We start from the raw sequence: 22,343 nt of genomic DNA, 5'->3' as shown, positions 1-22,343 counted from the left end.
CTAAGGTGACCTTCCTTTGGAATGAGGAGGGCATGGCACTGACCTGTGTAAGGACTGATGACAGAAGACCAGATGGGCCTGGGTGACTCAGGAAATGCCTGCATGATTACATGATTAAATGCCACCCCTCCCCCTCTTCAGCCTTAGATAAACCCTGGAAGAAAGCAAAGAGAGAAGCTAATAAATTCATTGAAAGTTCACACCCATCTAGACAATGGAGGCTCCTGATTCAGTTTCAAATAAAGCTGCACTGATCCCACATTGGAAATGTGAGTGTGGCCCAAAGCTCAGTTCTTGTCCCCAATACCAATCCAATAACAAGGACATGGTTTTGAGAACAAGGAGAAAGGAGGTTTATTGCTTTGCTAGCAAAAGATAAACACAGGGGCCTCCTGTCCCAAAGGCTGTGATTCTACCATCTGGAGGAATAGGGGACTTTTAAAGATGTCATTCAAAGGCTACATTCCACAGTTCTCTGTTGAAGTCATAATTCACTTGTTAATTTGGGAGACAGTCATTTCTGAGATCTTTTGATGCCATCCTCAAAGTCTGGATTACTTGGTTCCTATGGTGGGCGTGCACTCAAGGACAGATAAACCTGTTTCCCCTGAGATTAGGGACGGAGAGATTAAGGAGGATCAGGGAGAGAGGAAGAGAAACATGTCCATTTTAAAAATCAGTTGCAATGTCAGAGCAGCAAGGGCCATATTCAAAGCATAACATGGACCACTGTTACATTAGGACTGAAATTTGTGGCCTTTACTTGTTTATGACCCAAGAACATAAACAATGTAGCATTTAATGATTTTAATGGCCCCAGGAGCATCCTCAGGCAAAGGCCTCTCCTGGGCCTTTCCCATGTCCACTCAAGAGTCATTCTGAAAAAGATCCCAGGCAGTGAAACCTGAGTTCCAGTTCCCACCAAAAAGTGACTCACATTGGTGCAGAGGACTCCTGCACTGGTGGTAATACAGGCAGGTCCCTGAGGCTGGCCCAAGAGTCCATAGGCAAGGAGAACAACTGATCTAACAGCTTCACTCTTGCTTCCTTTGGCTGCTGCTTTTGTAGAAACTGGACCTTTTGACATTTACAAAAGGCTTCAAATAGAAAGAATCCTGGATGTCTATGTTAGTCAGTTTTCCATCCCTGTGACAAGATGCCTGACATAAACAATTTTAAAGAGGAAAATTTATTTGGGCTTACAAGTTCAGAGGGTTCAGTCCGTGTTCACTTGGCTCAGTTGTTTCTGGATTTGTGGTGAGGCAGAACATCATGGCAGAAGTATGTAGTAGAAGAAAGCTGTTCACTTTATGGTAGCCAGGAAGCAAGGGGGGTGGGTAGGTAGGGGAGGGAGGGCTGTGCTTCCAATAGACATTTCAAGGGCATGCTTCCAATGGCCTTCTTCTTCCACACCAGCTGGGGACCAAGCCTTTAACACATGAGCCTTTGGGAAATATTTAAAATTCAAACCATAACAGATGTCCAAATCTGGCTTTGTAAGAATGGGACCTTCTGAGGGACCCATTGTAATGACTGGTGCTTTTTCTCTACTTATAGCTTGGATCATCTGACCACTATGTGCTGAGTCTTCAACTATCTCCTGTGATATTGGTACAACTTGAGTGTTCTAGGGATGGGGAATTTGATGAGTCCTAATTCTTCTTCAAGTGAGAAGCCTTCACAATGTTATCAGGCCCCATAACTTGATCAGTGTCTTTGTTACCATCTGTGTCTGTTTCCTTGTAGTTAGGTCCAAACTGGAAAACATCAATTGAGCATGGGTCTGAGTTCTGCCCATCTGAAATATAAGCTGCATACCTTCAGGGTGGGTTTCCTCATCTGCACAATGGGTGTAGGAATCTTGCACACCCTGATGACAGGAAGCAGCAATAATTGAGGACCTACCATGGGCTGGGCACACTGACCTGCATTAATTATATCATTCAACCTATCAGCAATCCCGTAAGGGAGAAGATTTTTCTCCGTTTTAAGGAAAAGGTGCAAGCTAGTTTGGTCGTCCCAGAGACTTGGCGGGGCTGGGGTTTTGGCCTGTAAATGCAATTCCCACGCCTGTTGCCCCTTGGCTCCAGTTCCCATGGTTCTCAGTGGGGCTGCATCACCGCCCCCCTCCCCCCACCCCAATCCCCCCAGGGAGTTGTTTGAGAGGTTTACAGTGATGTTCTGATTGTGACAATAACTGAATGTCCTACAATTCCTGGGCCAGCCAGCCCTCGACAATAAGCAATTCCATGTGCCTCACTGCTTCAAGCCCTCTTCCTGGGATGGATGTGCTTGGAAACACGATCCAAATCCATATCTACTTCACATCTAGATACAAAATATGTCTTGCACATGGAATTCTCTAGAAATGCAACTATGGTCCTGGGAGAGTGACAGAGGCGAATATATTTTGTTTTGTCTTTGTCCTCACCATCGAGGTGGCTGGATTCATGGATGCAGCATTCAGAGGGCAGCCAGAGTCTATGCTCCAAGTGAAGCACAGGCTTCTGGAGACCTCATTCTGACTTCTCCTGTAGTTCCACTCAAGACATTTACATATGAAGACGCCCATTATCCTGTCATAAACTACTCTTATTTCTTTTTTTTTTGGGGGGGGAGGGTACTGGGAACTGAACTCTCACTGGACCACTGAGCCACATCTCCAGCCCTATTTTGCATTTTATTTAGACACAGGATCTCACTGAGTTGCCTAGGGTCTCACTTTTCCTGAGGCTGGCTTTGAACTTGATCCTCCTGCCTCAGCATCCCAGGCCACTGGGATTACAGGCGTGTACCACCGTACCTGGTTTATTCTTATTTATTGATGTTATAGTAGCTTTCCTTAGAATCTTGGGGGCAGCACATAGGAAAACAGGCTATATTTTCCATGAATTTCATTTTGAGATGATAAAGGAGATGTTACAAACTATTATTTAAAAAGGGACCTTGCATGAGATAGAACTGAGTATGCTCCAGGCCTGAGATTCAGCCGGCATCCTCCTCTTTCTCCTCTCACCTCCCTCTTGTCTGTGGCTCCTGCCTTGAAAACATTGATTTGGCTCAGGCCAACCTCGCATGTCGCCATGGCTTCCTCTGCGCTTCCCTTCCCGTTTGTTTTGGCCCCGATCAAGGTGCAAGCTATTGGTATCTGAGTCTCAGTTCAACTGATGGATTTCCCATCTCAGAGCTGGGCCGTGAAGGAACGGGATCCTTTTGTGCGAAGAGAACCCAGGTGTGCATAAGGAACCGCTTTGCTGGGGCTGCTTCGCGGTGCGGTGCTGTGCAGGTCAGGGTGCTGTTCTTTTCTCCTATTGAGTGGGGCTGTCTCTGAATTGCAGGGGCAGGCTGGGAAAGGCTATGGAGCCCTGCAAACTGCTTTTTCCTGTACCAAGCATCTTCATTATAATTATCGTCAGCACTTAGGTCATTGCCTTGGGAGATGAAATGGGAAGGAGGGAATACTTTGCAGTTTCACAGCATACACCAGTTCCCCTGAAACTAGGAGGCGGGGAGACCAGAGTAAAGGAGCAAGAAACAGAGCCCCCAATAGATTAAAAGGGGCCTTTGTAGTGGCTGCATCTGTACATTAAAATAAATCTCCCCTAGCACTAAAATAACATCTACATTCATTTGGGCCGGTGCCACATTCAGCATTTCAGAAATTTGACAAAACCTTGCTGGAGCATGTTGGAGTTTGCCAGCTTCACAACAGAACAAGAAAGCCACCTCAGCCGCATGGAAATACTTCTCCCGGTTCCCCACTTTTGCCACGACTCCCATTTTCCGGCTGCACTTGAAAGAAAAAAAGATATTGCCCTTTTTTCAGGTGCCAAGCACTTTGACGGCCCTGGAATGGGCAGCAAATTGCCCTTGGAGGTGGTAAGACTTCAAGAGGAATCTTTTTCTTTTCCCCTAAAGGAAACTGCTAGAGACTCTGTAGGCCTGATAAAGCCTTTAATAGTTGGAGAAACATTATTTGGGGTGGCCCTTAGGTAGACTAGACATGAATAATACCTCGTAAAAATAATTACTTCTATCCAGAGCACACACATGGCATGAGTTTGGGGGGTGGAAGTGGGGGCTTGTTTGCAAGAGAATGGCAGGCAGATGAAATCTTCCATCCGGGATCCAACAGGGTGGGGCAGGGCCCATGCTCAGGGCTGTGGAGCATGCACGCCCCTTCAAAAGCAGCCCTGAAATTTTCAGAGACCTGGACTAAGAATGTTGGGAAGTTTGTTAGGCTGCTGTCCGCTACTTTGCAGCACAGCTAGGTCGAAAATAAGTTCACCTCTGCTTGCTGCGAATTTGATGCTAGGCCAGTGGGTTTGGTTGTACCATGGGTGGGGAGAACGGAGATGGCAGAGTGGACCAGGGAACCCAACCTGTGCACTTCAGGAGCCTGTAACTAGAAGTCCCAATGGGTTTGGGATGATGCCCAGATGGCCTGGACCAATCTAACTCCAGCTGTGGGAATCCTGCACAGATGTTAACTTTGCCAGTGAGGCAATCATGTCTCCTTTATGGGTGAGGAGAGTCTCTTCTCTTACCCATACCCCCTTTAGGGAGCTGTCCTACCTCAAGTTTCAGTCCATATGATTTGCATAGGGCTAACTGCCCAGCTCCCACACTCCTCCCAGGATCAGGGATGCATCCTCCCATCTCCCGTCATAGTGACAGGAACTGACTTAAGCTATCATAGGAACAAGCCCCAGAACTTTTAATTGAAACTTTGGGAGATGAAATGGAAGGACAGGAACCCTTCCCGCTGGATGAAGAGGGTTTGCTTAATAACAGGCCTGTCACCAAGAAAAGTAAGATAAGGGGCTGGGGCTATAGCTCAGTAGTTGTGTGAGGCATTGGGTTTGATTCTCAGCACCACATATAAATACATAAATAAATAATAGAGGTATAAAAAATACAACAACATTATAAAAAATAAGAAAGAAAGAAAAGTAAAACAAGAGAACCTTGGTGATTTCAGCTGAGATCTAGATCCAACTGTACCTGAAGCCAGAGATGACACTGGACTTTTTAGTTACATGAGACAGTTTCCACTTGCCTCAAACAATTCAATAATTAGCTTCCTTTCCTTGACTGACTTTGCTGAAACTAATTTGAGTTTTGATTTGTGTTGCCCGCAATGGAGGGCATCCCGGCATCCTGACAGATGCAAATGTGGTAGGTGGCTTCTTCCTTATCTTTCTGTACAGAGTTCCACCCCAAAAGCACTTCCTCTCTGTCCAATATGGTGGCTGACAGCAGCACTGGTGTGTGTGTGGGGGGGCAGCTCTGTGCCCTTTCCTTCCTCATATCAAGTGTCACTGATGAATCTTGGTACTTCTTCCTAGGGGACCTCACCATCCTCCCAACACAGGACACCAGGCAACTGTGGCTGTGTCCTTGGCACCCAGTTAGCTGACCACATAGTTGTGCTCAGGGAGATACACACATGGGCTCCTTCACTGTTCTAAGCAACTAAGTTCTGGACAAGAAAGCAAACATGGACATCCTCATGAAGGGCCTGGTTGCTGGGAGTATTTTTATTTCTTCCCAGAGACAATCATCTTGGGAATCTTCCCATTTTGACCGACATAAGGAGTGAGATGATGCTGTGAGGAATCACTTAGTTTGATGGGCTCTCAAGAGGCCACTTTACATGGAACATGGGTCACACCACACCCCAACTTTTCTAGGCACGAAAGTTTTCTATCTAATTCTCTAGCCAAGACAACCAGGTAGTGGATGAGGAGGAAGAGAATGCCATTGTGGCCTCAGGTCACAGGAGGGTCTAGGGCACTTGATGGGTGGTATTCAACTTGGCAGGACCACGTCCTCCATGGGAGTTCTGCCTGGCACTGAAGAGGAGAATCCAGGCCTGCAGGTTAGAGCTGGCCAGGGAAGGGCCGGTGCTAAACATAGAAGGCAGCAAAGAGACAGAAGCTGTGTTGCTTTGGAGACAGTTGCAAGTGGATGTATTGGTAGAGCTGGGGTTTTAGGCAACTCCCAAGTGCGTTATTAAGAATTGTTTGCATAGATGCTTCCTAACTCACCCTTCAATGACAGTCCAAGTTCCTATTTCCCCAAGCCTTTCCTATGTGGAGTATAGACAAGCTTCTTTTCCCAGGACCAAGTCCTAACTGATAGAACCAGGACCTCTTAAGGGTACAGCCAAGGCAAAGATGTCCTTTGCTTGTTTCTAAGTCTCAGCTATGTCCAACTGTAGGCCAGCCTAGTCCAGGCACCAGGCGGGGGTGGTGGGGGAACCTTGTACTTGGAATGTTCTGGATCTGTGCTGCTAGGCCATAGGCTTTGGATAAGCATCCAGTGCTCCCACTCACCTGCCACAGAAGAAATTTTGGCAAATTATTTAATCTCCTGAGGCTCAATTTTAAAGCTATGATGATAAAGTTAGATCAAGCTGAGTGTGTGCACACAATTAAAGCTCAATAATTGTTATCTTGGATATTATAGTATTTTCCTGGAATTGAAGGTCACTTTCTTTACAGAGTTCCAGGAAAAAAAAAACATAATAATAATGACAAGCTGGGCATGTTGGTGCACACACCAGTGTCTCAGGAGGCTGAGGCAGGAGAATCCCAAGTTGGAGGGCAGGCTCAGCAACTTAGTGAGACCCTAAGCAACTTGGCAAGTCCCTTTCTCTAAATAAAAAAAAAAAAATCAATAAAGAAAAGGGCTGGGATGTGGCTCAGTGGTTAAGCACCCCTGGTTTCAATCCGAAGTGCAAAAAACAAATAAAAACAAATTAACTAATGATGGCCCTCTGCCAGCCAGGAATTACTCAGTTTCCTTTTCCCACCCCAATGACATGTTCTCAACAGAAAGATCCTCTTAGAACAATACCTGTGTAGTTACAGCTCTGTAGCTAGGTTGGTTCAACTTGCTTTCTCTTAACGTCTGCTCATGGCTGTCAACAGCAAAGAGTAGCCAATCTCCTGCCTCATGATTTGCAGGCAACTTTAACCATCTTAAACACACGATGGACATAGGCAGTTTAATTTTTTTGCAATGAAGATTAATTTTTAGCGACACAGTGTTATCATCACTGATAAAGGTCACTCATGCTAGATCTGTGTTTTAGAGAAATCTGAGTCAAGGGCTGGGATCGTTGGTTCTCAGGGATTTTAAAAATAAACTGCATCTACTTCCAATGGTGCACTTCCTACTTTTTAAATTTCTTCCTCTGCTTCAAGTATTTAAGAAATGACTGGGTTCATCTCATTCAGAGGAGAAGAAAGCAAAGCAGCATGCTTTATCCATGTTGGGCAAAACATTTGTTCCCGGCAGGCTCGGAGCCAGCTCCCATGAAGGCACACCATCCCAGCCATTATTTAGCATTCTAGAACAAGGCATGGGGGGGGGCAAGTGAACCTCCTTTTCCTCTTTGTTAGATCAGTCTTTCGATTTTTCCTACCCAGTGGAGGGGTCATTTCTAAGAAGCCTCCCTCTCTGTTAGTGATACAACTGCATTTCACACCTGCAGTTGGTGGTGGAGATGGGAGGTGAGCATCCTGGAAGAACTTGAGCTCTGCTGTGGTTTTGGATATATGGTATCTCCTAAGAGCTCATGTGTGAGACAATGAAGAATGTTAAGAGGTAGAGATTAGATTATCAGAGATGTAACTCAATCAATGGATTAATCCATTTGAATGGATTATTTGAGTGGTAACTGGGAAGTAGCTCACTGGGGCTGTACTTTTGGGGCCCATATTTTGTCCCTGGCACCTCACTCTTTCTCTCTCTCTTTGCTTCCTGAAGGATGCCATCTCCTGAGCTGCTTTCCTCTGCCATGATGTTCTGCTTCATCTCATGCCCAGAGAAATAGGGTTAACCAATGGTGGACTGAACCTCTGAAACCATGAGTCAAAATAAACTTTCCCTCCGCTAAGTTTTTCTTGTCGGGTCCTTTGGTTCACAACAACATAGAGATGACTAAAATAAGGTTCTATTGCACTGGGCTAAGAGCAACACTGAAGTTTGGAGATGTTAAATAATTTGCCTCTGGTCACAGTGCTATTAAGTGGGAGAGCCTGGACTGGACTCTGGGCCTCGTTAAAGACTCTGTTTCAATCACTGCATACCCAAAAGACACAGTTTATGCTCTGAGACACTCACAAGCACCCAGGAGAAAGAGGATAGTCCTGAACTGGCACATGATAAAGGGATCAAAAAGAGAAGATGTTAGGAGACAGGGACAATTGGCCCCATGTGGCCATTTTCAAGATCAAGATTCCACAGAATGATGTTTAGAGAGCCAGATTCACAGATAATTCTAATTACTGTCATGGCTAGGTTAAAGGGCACAGGACTAGTAGCCACAAACATCATGGATTCTGCTGCACATGTCACAAATAGTAGCTGAGATATTCCTGAAAAATGCTAAAGTCTCTTAGTGCCTCATTCTTAAATAGAACAAGGCAGCACATCTTTTCAGAGAGACTTCAACATAAAAGAAAAAGACAAAAACTAACCAAAAATTAGTTAGTTATTGGTACAGACAGCACAAGAAATCTCTATGATCAATATACTCAGGAATACATTGTATCCTTGAAACAAGAACAGACTGCTGTAGAAAAAGAATCCTGGAAATTTAAAATAAAAGAGTCAAAACAAATAATTTTAAGAGTAAAAAGATACACATTTAAATGTGTATCTTATAAAACAAAATATCTGAATTTTTTTTAAAGAAAATGTTCTAGAACTGGAAGACATGCATTTTTCTTTCATCAAAATACTCAGCATTATAGGGGCTGGGGTTGTGGCTCAGTGGTAGAGCGCTTGCCTTGCATGTATGAGGCACTGGATTAGATCCTCAGCACAATATAAAAATAAAAAATAAAGACATTGTCTCCATCGACAGCTAAAAAATATTTTTAAAAAACACTCAGCATTATAAATGAAGAAGACCCATAACAAGCTGGAATTTCTAAACACTAGAGACAATGAACATACCCTGAAAGCTTTTTAGAATGTAGGATCATTTCAAAGGATGTGAAAATAGAATACTATCAGACTTTTGAGCAACAATACTGGAAGACAAAATGTAGCCATGCCTTCAAAAGTCTAAGGGAAACTGATTTCCAGGCTAAAATCCTGCCAAATGATCACCAAGTCAAAGAGTAGAATCACGACATTTTCAGAGCTGCAAGAATTGGACAATTTTTCTCTCTCTTTCTGAGAAAACTACAGGAAAACAGTTTTCAGAGAAACAAGAAAGTAGGACAAAGATGGGTTTGGAATTAGGAGAAAGTGGGATATGATGGAGGGAAAGGATGAAGGAAATCTTAGGAGCCCAGCTGCCCAGCAGGCTAGAGACCAACCATCCAGATGAAACAGGACCACACAGGGGGCAGGACAGAGTCGTCTCCACAGCATGAAGAAGTGGGTAGAAATATTGAGCACTTAGAAAATCATAGTAGACTTTCAAGATACCTGATGAAACACACTGGGGGGACAGTTAGGGATGAGTAGAAGAAGAAGTATGCAAATAAAAGAACAATGGGACGTTTCATTCCAGGAGAAGAATAGCATAAAAAAAGGAAATACAAAATAGCAGACTATTTAACACAGTAGGGGATACAAGTCGAATTGCCTTATCAAGTAATCTCAGTCTAATTAGTCAAAACTATGAAATGGGCATACAGCTGGGCTGGTGGAGGAGGGAGAGGACAACTACTGTAGAATGCCCAAAGCATCATGTATTAAAGAAAGTAAATAAGTAACGTCTAAAAGTAACAATTTCAACTTGCCAATGGGAAACAGAGATGCTAAGAGAATTGGAAGCAGTTGACTTGCTTTTTTTTTTTTTTTGCATGTTTGTTTATAATTTTATTTAGCATTCCTTTTTAAAAACCATGATCATATATTACTTTACTATGAAACCAATTCATATAGAAAGGGTTATTCAGAGGAGCAAACACTCAGCAGATTCAAGTCCTGTTCACCAAGTCTGGTCTGAACCTGTTTCTCTCTTTGCATATTCCTCTTACACCGAGTTAGCAGGTGGGCCTATCTGGAGGGTGCAGTCCCCATAGGAGACAGACAGGAGACCATGGAGTTGGCGGGGACATCAGTTCCTACTTCTTGAATCAGATTTTGGCTCTCTGAGCTTTGTCTGACTCTACTTGTCCAGAAAGTGGGACTGAGCTACACTCTGTCCTTCAGGGTACCACAGGATGGTATGAGAAGTACAGACATACCTGCAGGTATAAAGCTGGTATGAAGTCAATCTACTGATGCTCTAAGATGCCAGGACAAAGGTAAAATGATGGTCTGGCTTGGGTGAATAATCACTTAATACTTTTTTTTTTTTTTAAGGAAACTGGTACTGTGAGTACCACCTGTGATCATCCCTGGGTGGATGACTTCCAAATAAATGAAGAAAGTTTCCTGGAAGACAGCTGTCTTTGCCATTCATCAGGCTAAAGTTTATCCCATGGTGAGCAGTTCCCATTTTTACTACCACCCAGACAGGTGCAAACCGAGCTCAGAACCAGGTGAAGGGAGGAGACCAGTGCATATCCCTGAAGCCTCTTGTCCCAGAGCTGAGGGACACCCAGCCCACCCTTGGCTTAGTGTCCTTTTCTCTAGAGGTCAGAGGTGTTCCATGGTTAGAATCCCATTAGCAGGAAGACATGATGACCTGAATAAAACGTACCCATGTAAGGTCCCACCGGCCATTAAATATTATGGTTTCTCTTCTCTTGTCGCCAAAGGCAATGAAAACAATATGGGGTGTTGTGTGGGGAGCGATGATAGATACTGGAAAACTGAAATGTCATCAAGACTATATTTACTGCTCACCCGCATAATCCCAGCATTATAAAAAAAATGAGGAACAATGAATGAAGGGGGGAAGAAAAAAAAAAAACAGACAAATCCGGAGTCTCAAAGCTCCATCCCTGTGCCAATAAGTAGTTTGAAAATAGCGTCCATCAGGATCCATATGTTTTCTGCATGTGCAAGAATACTCTTACACAGGGGGCTCACTTCATAACTGAGATTCTTTTTCATTTAATTCAGTCATATTAGATTATGGGGCTGATTATGATCATATCCACAAATCAGTGTTTTAACAGAGTTTCCATGGAAACACTATATGCCCTGTTTTTTAAGTTTTTGGACAAGGCTTTGCCTGTTTAACAACTTGAACAAGTTTGACGAGGACAACATGTTTTGTTTAAGTTACATTAACTGGGGCCAATATTTCCTAATTGCATTACCAGGAGAAACATTCATGGCATTACCCATACCATGGAAAACCTCCCCAGTCCGGCGTTCGATTTGCTTTAATCACTGGACAGGAAACGTACGAGGATTGCCTTGTCTTATCAAGTTTTAAATGTGTTAACTGGTTTTAAGTTGATGAAATAATCTCCCTTATTAAATGACAAAGTTAGTCTTGTTAAGAGGATCGGTATGGACGGCTGTATCCATTTATCTCTCAAAATGCAAATAGATAAGTACCTTTGACTCCTGTGCCAGAGATAAATGCTTTTTTTTTGCACAGGGGTTTCAGAGGGATTCCACCAAAATAAAGAACCCCAATTATCCCCCCCTATAAAAAAGAAATCCCTCAAATATCAAACACACACACACACACATACACACACACACACAAATGTAAAAGGGGTGTCCAGGGAACCAACTTTTCCTAGGACAACATTTTTGTTTATTTATCTTTTTAGAGATTCACACCCACACACCAGAGACGTGTATTTCCAAGACTCCGCAATTTGGAAGTAGCCTGAAACAAACTTTTTGAAAATGCTGCGCTATAGAAAGACATGGGGGTTGGGGTTTTACGGACTGATGTCAGAGTTCACCCTGACAGCATATAAAACATATGGCCCGAAGCTCTGTGAGATGTCTGTGTCTGAAATGCTGGTGGAGCTTAATAAAATATCGGCAAGGAATAGTTTAATTTTACAGCATTAGGCACCGAGGCAGTAATTTGAGTGGGCCGAGCTGTATTTTAATACATCAAAGTATACTATACTACAGGGAAGCCGAATATATTTTTAAAAGACATACACTCCCTATTCAGAACTACTTGACTCAAAATCCTTCCTTTCCGACGGAGGATAAGTCAAAAACAGTCCCAGTCTCCCCGGAGCTACCTGTCTTACTTTTTAAACTATGCACATATCTCAAAAGTGAGTTCATCTGTTTCCAGGCAGTGTCTTTTTACTAGGGGAACAGGGAGGTGGATGCAGACAGGAAAGCTATATGTGGCCACTAGCTCAGGTGTGGCCATTTTCTGTGCCATCCAGCAGGGATGTTATAAGGCCAGTTTCATCCTCTGCATCTTCTGTCCCTAATTTTAAGATGATTGTCTTAAAATTGTGCTCAGATCTGAGTCCCGGCATCCTTCCCTCTGCATGGGGACCTGGAATTCATCAGGGTGGAGGGGACAGCGCTTTTCTCCTGTCTTCTGGGCATGCTCTGTTTAAGAACCTGCATGCTCTAAAGCAAATTTGGCCAATGGGCTTTGTTCCAGTGGTTCTTCAAACAATCATCTGGGTGGAGGGGCAGATGGAGGTCCACGGAATGCCCTGCTTCTCCTGCTACTGGTCTACAGATCAAAGGGAGCTCTCTCCTTCCTGCCTAGCAATGAAGAGAGGGTGGGCCTGTGGGGGCAGCTTCTGAACAGGGGAGCAGCCATGACCAATACGTCCGAGATCTGACTGATAGCACCATTCTGGGGAATGGACTAGATTAGTGCTAATGCTCTCCAGCAAAGGCCCATGCTTTCTTTACCTCCGGTCCCAAAATGCTCTTCCCAACCCATGGCCACAGCAGACAGACAGCAGCTCTCCTCTTCTCCCTGTGGTTCTTTGTCAGGGAAGCAAGAGATTCTGCAAGAATATAAGGGTGGATGTCCTCTGGGAGACATGTGCGGGGGTTATTCCACCAAGTTCTCTTTGCCTGGGTCAAATTTTTCTTTTAGGGCTGTTTTTGCTTTCCCCCAAATGCAAGGGGAAGATTTGGGGGAAATAATGTGAGAGAAAAGAACATAATAGTTCAAAGGCTTGGAGGTGAGGCAGATGTAGGTTCAAATCCCAGCACTGCCATATACAAAATTGCAATCTGGAGGGGAATCAACCTCACCTAGAATCCTTTTTTTCCTTCAGTAAGTAGTAAGTTGCAGAAGATAGACAAGCACAGTGGCACACACCTGTAATCCCAGTAGCTCTGGAGGCTGAGGCAGGAGGATTGCAAGTTCGAGGCTAGCATCAGCAAGAAAGTTAGCAGGGCCCTAAGCAACTTAGTGAGACTGTGTCTCAAAATAAAAGGGCTGGGGGTGTGGCTCTGTGGTTAAGCACCACTGGGTTCAATCCTCAGTACCAAAAAAAAAAAAAAAGAAAAAGAAAGAAAGAATAAGATACAGAAGACCAAGACCATGGTTTCTCTATGGCATCACAGAGGAGTGACTGGTTGGGCTTAGAGTAAAGCCCTCTGTATCCAGTCTAAGACCTGATTTCTCTGTAAATCTTAGATGTTGTGATTTAACCCTGAGAATTGAAGGATTGAAGGACTCACAGTGTCAAAGCAGAGTGAACTTCTAAAGAGAAGAACTCACCAAAGAATCAGCTGCTATTAACAGAGTCCCGTGGCCTAACACGGGAGCAAGTCTGCCGGGTGCTTTTGGTGCCAGCTCCCTATTTACCATTTGTTACCCCTTTGGATCAGCTTCCTCTGCTCTGGGCACTTCATTTCTCAGGCTGAGGGCCATGTAGTGTTAGGAGAGGCAGCACAGATGAGACTCACAGCTGATTTGTCACCCTCCGCAACCCCCTGGCTAAACACAGGGATTGTCCTCATAACCCAAACTCAAAAGCACAGCATGCCTGGGCCATACCTGGGCTTTCTGTAATCATATTTCTAGTGCAAGTGCCAATCCATGGACCATACTTATTTTTCAACATGCTCTGGATTGAAGGCCATTTTGAAAAATAAAGAATTAAAAAAAATTTTTTTTCCTCCAAAGGACAAGGACAAAGCAGCAAATTTACAGCTCCATGTAGAAAGTGGGGTGGGGGCAAGTGACCTAGATCAGTTGCTTCCAAGGGCTTGATTCCAATTATCCCCTCAGCAACATGGCAGTTAGCTTTGTATAATGGACTCTAGGGAAATGTAGAGTCAAGCTCGCAAATGGTAAGGATGGAGTTCAGTAATGGCCCCTAGCATTGTTAGCATAGTACCCATGGCTGTCTGATATTGTCTGCCTCAGCCACTAACTGGAGGGACTTCAAAGCCATGCATGGTTGGCCTCATGGGGCTCCTGAGTGAGGCTTTGATGAATCCACGCAGCAGGTAGCTGTGTGACACGGGACCTCTGGGAATCACTTCTGCAATAACATAGGCAGGAACTCCCGGGAGGAAAAGTTCCATTCCACCAGGGTAGCCTCGGGGACCAACAAAGCCCAAGGGACTTCAATACCCATGTGCCTAGGTGAGCAGCTCCTTTGTTCAGTGCCCACAACTGCAAACTGTAGGTCAAATCTTGGAATCTGATAATCAGGTACTGAGATTCCCCTAAGGCAAAGTCATCATCTGCTCTACCCCCACCAAGAAGTGTTTAGAAGACGGCAAGCTGTTGTAGAACTGCCAAAGGACACCATCGGTGAAGTCACAGCACCCCTAAGGTAACTTATGGGACTCTAAGCCTGACCCAAACACCACATAGCCTTGCAGACATGTGCATGAGAGACAAAGCTTTTCAGTATTAACTGCAATGCAAGACGGAGGGGGCAGCTCACGACTAGCTCTTACAATTCTTCTCAGCATCCAGTTGTCCAACCATTTCCCTTGCCCTGTGCACAGGGACCACAATGGTCTTCTGGCAGCCCCTAGGACATAGTACCTTCTTTTTGGCCCTTCGGCCTCACACACACAATATCTTTACATGGAGGGGCCCTTTTCCCTCCTGCTCTCTCTACTAAATTCTAGTCCATACAGAACATCCATAGAAATGCTTTCCCCACTTCCCTTATTAAATTCCATGGCTGCATTCTTTTTTTGGTGTATGTGAGGAGGGTACTGGTAAGTGAACTCAGGGGTACTTAACCACTGAGTCATATCCCCAGCCCTTTTTATATTTTATTTAGAGCCTGGGTCTCACTGAGTTACTTAGGGGCTCGCTAAGTTGCTCAGGCTGGCTTTGAACTCCTGATCCTCCTCTGCCTCAACCTTCTGAGCCCCTGGGACATGGTTGCATTCTTACAGTACCACTTAACCCCTCTCCCTAGCAGGTTTAATGGCTGCGTAACAAATATCTGTTTCTGTTCCACACTCTATTGGTCATCTGGACTGTAAGTCTATTTATTTTCTCTCAAACACAGAGCTTAACAGGCTAGGAGCTCTCAAGAGATGCCTCTTTAATGAAGAAATAGCATACAATAAAAGGTCCAGAATCCAAGCCCCCTTGGTGCACTTGATTTGAATATAAGGGTGTTTTCACCTTCAGCAGAAATGCAAGACACTCATGAACAGTCTCTGAGAGGTAAGCACCTATGTTGCTTGTGCTCAAAAATGTCTCTGTAGGTCTATCTCAGCTCTTCCTCACATAGCAGGGTGCACAGGCTGCATTTCAAATGTCTCCTTGGTAGAAGTAACTGAAGGCCACGAGTAGAAACTTATAAACATCAGCTGGAGCAGCAAGAGCTGTACATGAGTTTATTTTCTCCTCAGCCCTCATTAGAATCACAAATGAAATGTTGACAACATATGAAGGAGCCTGCTTGTCGAACACAAATGTTTCCACTCCTATCAACCTCCAAACTCTGATAGTCATGCTTCACGATGAAAGCTCAACAGCCCTGGGGAGATGACTACATGCGTCCTCTAATTACACAAGGATGGGAAAAAGGGCCTCTCCGAACCCAGGATCCACTGCTGGAGAGATCAGCAGGGAAACTTTAACAAATAACAGTGTGAGCACAGAGGAGGTGGCCCAAAATGGGATTCTCAAATTAAGCGCAAGGACAAGAATGTTACTACTGCATCAGAACAGGAAGCCCGATGAAGGTGGCTGTAGCCAAGTCAAGGCAGGTCCTTAGTTTTGCCAGCAAAAGTCCCACACAAGTCCCCAGCATGCACGCACGCACACACACATTCTGCATGAAGATCATGCTGGTGGTAGTTGCAAGATACCAACAACCTGCTTTCCTTTGTGGGGCTATTACGATGACAGGCAGAGAGATGTAGGACACAAATGCACCAAGTCTGCAACTGATTCTAGGCAAACACAAGTATGCATGTGCTTTACAATCTCTTCCCAGGCAAATGCTCCTTTGCACCAAACTTGCTTTTATTCTAAGCAGATTAGTCAGGCAGACATAGCCCAAGTGCAGAGTTGGTACGTGTCATACAGACTCAATAATAAAGATACTAGATAATCTATATTACCAAATGCGAAGGTGTATTTTGTTAAGAGTCTTATATTAAAAATTTATTTAGGGAAGGTAGCTCAGTGGTAAAGGCCCTGCCTAGCATGCATGAGACCAGGGGTTCAATCCCCAGTACTATACACACACACACACACACACACACACGATTAATTTGTGCTGGGTGTGATGGCACATGCATGTAACACCAATGACTTAGAAGGCTGAGGCAGTAGGATTCACTCCCCAGTACTGCAAAAATAAAAATAAATAAATAATACTTAAATGTTCCCTACAAATCTGTGAGGTGGGTCCAGGTGATGAGACTGAAGATCAGAGAGGTTAAATAACTCAGAGTCACACATCCAGTTAATGTCAGACTAGCGTTTAAATCTACATGGTCTCTCTCCAGATTCCATGTTTATAACAGGGACCCTCTTCTGAAATGAAATAGTAAGACAGATGAAGCTGGGTCATCACAAGGGACACCAAAAGTTCAGGATGTGTCATTGATGGGTTACAACATAAATCCTCCTTGAGACAACTGTGCTTTCTGGAACATGTTCCAGCTCTGGGTATCAAAGACCTAACAGAGAGTAAAATTTCAAAGAGGAAAAAGCAAGACACGGATTCATGAGAGTATCACAATGTACATACACTAAGCTCTGACTTAAAAATATGAAACACACGTCATAATCTATTACAGAAACTGAACTATCATGTTATTTAAAAAAAAGCACCAAAGACAATAAAAATGCACCAAGAAGAGTTGCATAAAACACTCATTTTATGTGTAACATGAGTAAACAATCAGACGTGAACATGAACTTGATTCCAATTTATATTCCTGGGGCAGGGACAAGAGTAGCCAGTCAAAAGATCTAAGTAAAACAACGTGTCAATGTGAGGCCTTGGCCAGGCTTCCTAAGCTGCTGCGTTTCTTGATCTTCTCGTTTCTTTCATTAGCTTTACGTCCACAGGCATCTGTCTATGTTTACTGTACCAGCCACATGAGCTCACTAATTACCTTTAATCATACTTATCTGAAATGCATCTTTACCTTCACAGACGTCTTGTGTACAGGAAAAGTGCTGGAAGGCTGTGGTTGGGAAGATCTTGGGATGGAAAGTCTGTGTTTTCTCTAACCCTGACAGTGCAGGGAAGATGAGCTCCCCCCACCTCCAATAATGCATTTAGTTTGACCTCGGCTACCATCTTAGGATCCCCAGGAAGGGCTTAGGAGAGGTGGGTCTCTTAAGAGTTGGACATTCCGTATTACTCAGCCCTCAAGAAGAAAGAAATCATGGCATTTGCTGGTCAATGGCTGGAATTAGACTATCATGGTAAGTGAAATAAGCCAATCCCCCCCAAAAAATTAAAGGTCTCTCTGATATAGGGATGCTAACGCATAGTAAAAGGGGAGGAGAGAAGAATAGAAGTTCACTGGATTAGACAAAGGGGAATGAAGGGAAGGGAGGAGGGATGGGAATTGGAAAGACAGTGGAATGAATGGGACAGAACTTTCCCGTGTTCATATATGAACACACAACCAGTGAAACTCCACATCATGGACAACCACAAGAATGGGAAGTTATACTCCATGTATGTATAATATGTCAAAATACATTCCACTGTCATTATAACTAAAAATAACAATAAAAAAATTTTAAAAAGAGTTGTACATATCAACGAAATTATAAGCAGTCTTCCTGTGGGTAGCAGGTACAAACAAGGTGAGGAGATCAGTATCAACTCTCATGAAATGACTAAGCATTGCTAAATAGCACACACTGGTAAGCACTCTGAAGGCCCAGAGCCAGGTTACTATGTCTTTCCTAGACCCCGCAGCACTTTAGCTCCACCTGGGACCCTGGGGACAGGTGGATGTTGAAAAGTAACCACTGACCAACATTACAGACACTGCTTTCCTTAGCTTGAGGGAGAATAGAGGTATGCATTTCACACGCAGGACTCCAATGATTTTTTTTTCAGGTCCACTAATATGCTATTTTATCAGACAGCTCCAGGTCTGCTAAAGGGGGCTTAAACTCTATAGATATTCCTATGAAGGAAACTGAATGAATCTTAGTATTTCTTGAGTCTAAATCTTCAACTTGTCAAAAGAGCAAGAAAAAAAAAACAGTGGGTGAACATCTCCTTCCACCTTCTCACTAGAAAAACCATGTGGCAGCCTTGATTCTCCCCTGAACAGCTCAAAAGTAACTGTGTTCTCATCCTCTGACTCAGAATTTTGCAAGTTAATTAAATCTGCAACTTACTACCAAAAGAGTGTGTGGTACCCCCAAAGACTTAAGATATATAAGGAAGAAAATTATTGATTCTATAAATATTGGACCAGATGTGGGTACTCATAGTCCATGTGATTGCCATAAATATATTAGAGACCCTGAGCAAATGAGTTAATTTTTCTGTGCCTTAGTTTTCTCATCAATAATGAAAGTAATAGTAACATTCATTCATTCATTCAGAATTTTTATAATGAACTTATGTGTGGGTATTGTAGAAACAAAGGACAGAAGGAAAGAGTCATCTGAAGCTTAAGAGACCAGTGATCTGTGGTCACCTTTAAGTGAGATGATGCAAACAAAATGGGGGTGGAGTGGGGGTACAGATTGCTGCTAATGACCTCCAACAGTGATGTCTCCTCTTCTTCAAAAGCACACAGCTAGACTACATTTCCCAGATTCCCTTGCTGCTAGATATGGGCACATGATTTCATCCTGGCCAATGGAATATGAATAGATGTGGTAAGTACCTTTTCCAAGCCTGGCCCACATCTTCATTTTCTTCCCCCATCAGCCAAACTGATGGAGAGGACTCTCAGAACCAAGAGGAGGGTACAGCCACTAGATGGAAGAAGCCTGGGTATATGAAGGACTGCATGGACTCTATCAATCTGAATTAAACTATAATAAATGCAAAAAGATAAGTTGTTCTGTTAAGCCACCAAGAGTTGGGGGTCTATTTGTCATAGCAGCTAGCATGTCTTTAATACAAATCTGTAGCACTGTCTGGTCCACTGTGAGCACTAAATACATGACTGATAGGCTTGTCATTTAGAAATATATTCCTAGTTCCCTTGCCATATGCCTTAGAGACTAAATCCAAAGAGAGAGGGGTACACAAACACATACACATATACACAGAAAATCGGGAAGGAGGAAGGAAGGAATAAAGGAAGGAAAGGAGGAAGGGCAGGAGGAAGGAATCCAGCAAGCAATACTGAAGCTCTGGGTAAACTTTCTACTTTAGTGCGTTTGGTCATCCACAATTCCTAGGGAAATATTTTCACTATTATCCACACGCCTCCAGATACCAAGTTGCCTCCATAGCCAAATGAAATTGCTGCATGGATATGTGGTACCAAGGGCCTCCTTCCCATTCTGGGCTGCAGCTGTCCCTGGACCTGGCTGCTGTCCCCCAGCGTCAGATCACCAAGGCATGTACTCTGGATGGGGCTCCTGTTGACAGGAAGGGAGGAGAGCTTTGCCATGATTTACCGAAGCAGACGTTAAAACCGGGAGAAATGCTCACGTTATAAGGTCTTGTCACAGGCAGAGACCCCTGGGCACAGAAACACAGATGAGTCCTCTGGGGCTGATCCTCTCGGAGTGAGAGGAGGTAACTGGCAAGGCATGCTGGATGTACACTTACAACTCAGTCCCTAGAGATCTTGCCATCTGGATAGTCCAGTAAATGGAATGTGCCTTGAGTGCACCTACTGGACAAAAATGTCAGCTCTTTTCCTTTGCAACTTTTTAATTACAGACGTGATACATGTTTGTTGTAGCAAGTTAAATATATGCAAAGGTATAAAGAAAAAGAGGTATGACAGAAAAAGTTAAGCTCCCTCTCTTCTTAAACTAGACCCCTGTCCTGTCAAATAATCAGTATTACCAGTTTGGTGCCTGCCCTTTCAAGCTTCTTGCATCTTTAGATACAACAATACACACTACAGGGTTTATTTCTCCACCTTTAACTTTTTTTTTTTTCCCCTCAGCCTTGAGGATTGAACCCAGGGGTATTTTACTGAGCCACCTGTTTAGCACTTTCAATATTTTTTTTAGATGGAGGTATAGGGATTGAACTCAGGGGCACTTGATCACTGAGCCACATTCCCAGCCCTTTTTAATTTTTATTTTGAAATGGGGTCTCATTAAATTGCTTAGGGCCTCACCAAATTGCCAAGACTGGCTTTGAAGTCACAATCCTCCTGTCTCAGCCTCCCAAGCCGCTGGGATTCCAGGCATGTGCCACTGTGTTGGCCTTTACTTTTTTAAAACACAAATAAAATTATATAACATACATTCCTATTCAAATTGCTTTACTTCACTTAACAACTTATTATGAATCTTTTCTGAGATGGACTTATTTAGTGCTCATTTATTTTCTTTAAGAGATGTAGATAATATTCCTTGGAAGAAAGTTATTACATGCTGGATTTTAAAGCATCAACTTTAGGGTTAATAATGGCTGTTGATTTTTGTTGTGGATGTTGTTTTTTTCAGAAGAATGTTGAAATGGTAACTTGACCTATTTATTTATAAACCATTCTGACTTAAATTGGGCCACAGAGTGGGTCTCTCAGAAGGTGGGGGATTCTTGAAACCTTAGCATGACAATAACCCCAATATCATTCCAAGGGTGAATCTGCAATTCGATTCTATGCAGGAAGCTGGAGTCCGGCTGGGTCTTGGTCCGGGGAAACCTCCCCTCTAAGGAGTGCATTTGGCCTGTGCTGATGTGTGACATCTCTCCTTGGTGACTCCGCATGCACAGTTGTTGCCACCTCTTAAAGCTGGCTCACGGAGGGAGGGAAGGGAGGAGCTGTGGCATTAGCATGCAGGTCACGCACCCTCTCTTTGTTCTCTTGGCTAAGGTCGGATGGAATAAATCAATCAGCCTCCACATCCAAAGTCCTTCAGCGTGTCCTGGAGCCTTCTATCCATGTGTGCACTGCCCATCTTTTAATGACCTGTTGGAGTCAGCAGGAACAAATAGAACCAAGAGCCTCCTGGGGCAGCAAGCAGCTGCTCCTGGGAATCTATCCTCTGTGGGATTCTCTGTGTGTTCCCAGTTTAGATGGGAACAGCCAGCTCAGACTCTTCTGAGGTCTGAGAACACGCACTGCTAAGAGGAGATACTGCTGTTGATTGACCAGATCTGTGTTATGTACTGAACAAATAGCACTTCATCTGTCCTGTCCCCTAGGAGGTAGGTACTATCCATACTCTACAGATGCAAAGCAATACTCAGAAAGGTTGTGATTTGTCCAAGACTACACAGCATTAGGATCAATGCAACATAAAAATGGACATCCTCATTAAGCCACACAGCCTAATTGTAACTGGAGGTGTTCTTGGTCCTCTGAAGTTCCCTGCAAGTGTCCTGGCCTCCCGTGCCCAATCATGCTCTCAGTGGATTCATCTTTCTCAGGCCTCTGAGTCCAAGAGATTCAGATCCTATTTGGGTTCTGCAAGACATGGCTAAATAGCTCCACTATAACCCAAAGAGATACACGCTCAAATTTTCAGTCCAACACATCCCTAAAGTTGGTGAGTACAGTGCCTTTGAAGCTCACTCCTGATTTTTGACCAGCGTGACAAGGTTTTAGACATAAGCAAGCCCTAAAGATCATCCTATACTTTATGGAAGAGGAGATAGGACAATAAATGGATATGCCTGGTTGGGAGGTGGGAGTTGGGGGTGGATGACAGGTGGTGAGGTGACAGCAGTGGCTAGAGGGTGAGATAGAGCAGGGTTTGCAAACCATAGCCCACCGGCTTATCAGGCCCTTTACCTGTTTTTGTAAATAAAGTCATATTGGAGCACAGGCACACATATCCATTAAGGATCATCTCTGGCTATTTTTGTATTACGACAGCAGAACGTAAGCTTGCACCAGAGACCAGAGGG

The 22,343-nt window shown here is 43.9% G+C and overlaps 1 protein-coding gene across 2 annotated transcripts in view; it reads right to left on the bottom strand.

Annotated features, from left to right (window-relative positions):
* Cacna2d3 (calcium voltage-gated channel auxiliary subunit alpha2delta 3) overlaps window positions 1-22,343 on the bottom strand; it is an 877,637-nt gene that overhangs the window by 111,945 nt on the left and 743,349 nt on the right. The window lies entirely within an intron of this gene.

This window comes from Marmota monax, unplaced genomic scaffold, assembly GCF_021218885.2.
Source record: "Marmota monax isolate L192 unplaced genomic scaffold, Marmota_monax_Labrador192_F-V1.1 WCK01_AAM20220418_F8-fsc00042, whole genome shotgun sequence".
In the NCBI taxonomy this organism is placed as follows: Eukaryota; Metazoa; Chordata; class Mammalia; order Rodentia; family Sciuridae; genus Marmota; species Marmota monax.
This window is presented reverse-complemented; position numbering and strand designations above follow the sequence as displayed.